The 1,667-nt window shown below is 43.9% G+C and overlaps 1 pseudogene; it reads left to right on the top strand.

Moving 5' to 3' along the window:
* The first annotated feature begins 227 nt into the window (after positions 1-227).
* LOC142790709 (uncharacterized) lies at positions 228-1,372 on the top strand (annotated as a pseudogene).
* The last annotated feature ends 295 nt before the right edge of the window (positions 1,373-1,667 follow it).

Raw genomic sequence — 1,667 nt, 5'->3', positions numbered from 1 at the left:
ATTATTCATTAACTTGTCTTGCTCTTTGTTTGCATTGTTTGCAGTGGACACGGCAACCAAGCCGCGACGATGTCACCTAACGTACCCCTACTCGTGCAGGTTTTGACGGGATGCCTTTTTTCGTCGACCGGCTCATCGGCGTTTTGCACGGGCCAGCTTGATCTGCGTCACACCTTTGATGCACCATTCAAGCTCGGCACGGGTATCGTTGCTGGTGATATCTTTGATACGCCAGTGGCGCCACGCCTGCAGCCCGAGCATCATCTTTACTGCACACACCTACGTGGCATGATGACGTCACCAGTTCAGCCCGCCAGCACCACGCCAGCGGCTATAAAAGGGACACCAATTGCTTCAAGTGCAGTGGACACGGCAACCAAGCCACGACGATGTCACCTAACGTACCCCTACTCGTGCAGGTTAGTGACTGGAAATATGGTTTCCGTAGTGACGATCCTTGCTTAATAGTGTTGCCGTGTCCACACACCATTCTAAACTGCATAAGTGACTGTTTTGCGCTAGCGGGTCTGTTGCTTTCACTGTCGGGAGATGTTGAGCAAAACCCTGGACCTATTACGGATGCAATGTTTAAGGAACTGCTAGAAACTCAAAAAACTATCTTGTTTAAAATTTCGCAAATGCAAGAGCAACAGGCCTCATCTGAGCCTGCTATTATTCAAGTTCAAAACAGATTATTAACAATTGAGAAAAAAATTAGAGTGCATAGATAAAGTGGATGGTAGGCTGCTAAAGCTTGAGAATGCAGTCGATATGAGCCATACAGAATTGAGTGCTCTGTGCAGTAGGGTTGACGACCTAGAAAACCGCTCGAGACAAAACAACCTTATTATTAGAGGCGTAAAAGAAGAAGGCCCTGAGAATGATGATGACTTACTAAAAAAAAATAAATGACGATTTATTTGGCTTCATTATCAACCAGAAACTGAATTATATAGAAAGAATACATAGACTGGGAAAGAAATTTCCTGGCAAAGACCGCCCTGTAATCCTTAGAGTGGCAGACTACCGAGACAAAGTAAAGATACTGAAAACTTGTTTCAAGCTAAAAGGCACTCATATTAACATTAGTGAGGACTACTCAAGACGTGTAACTGAGATACGGAGAAACTTGTGGATCTCAAGTCTAGAAGAAAGAAAGAAAGGAGCGAAAGTTAAACTGGTTTATGACAAAGTTCTCATCAACAATGTTTTGGACACCTTGAGTGATGATCCCAAGGAGAAGATCAAGTGCAAAGCATCTGCCAAACCCAACCAACAATGACCTGAAAGACAAAAACAGGCCGAATTTAAGATCATCAACTTAAATGCTCGCAGCGTACTGAACAAAAGTCACTTAATAGAAAGTGTAACCTTGGAACATGATCCTTACATATTGGCAATCGCCGAGACATGGTTGCACAGTGATGTACATGATGTGGAAGTTACACCACCAGGTTACGTCTCAATAAGGAAGGACCGAGGCGGGAGAGGAGGCGGGGTAGCACTTATGATTAAAAGAGACATAAAGTATCAAACTTTGCCAGATGCTGGTGATATTGAAGCCGTATGGGTAAATATTCGATTAAATGATCACCCTGTGTACATTGGAGTTATGTACAGACCCCCCTGTTCTCCTGCTACGACTCTGACCGACTTAAGATGTTTTA

Source organism: Rhipicephalus microplus, unplaced genomic scaffold (assembly GCF_043290135.1).
Source record: "Rhipicephalus microplus isolate Deutch F79 unplaced genomic scaffold, USDA_Rmic scaffold_121, whole genome shotgun sequence".
In the NCBI taxonomy this organism is placed as follows: domain Eukaryota; kingdom Metazoa; phylum Arthropoda; class Arachnida; order Ixodida; family Ixodidae; genus Rhipicephalus; species Rhipicephalus microplus.
Note: the sequence above shows the minus strand (reverse complement) of the source record. Positions and strands in the feature narration are given on the sequence as shown.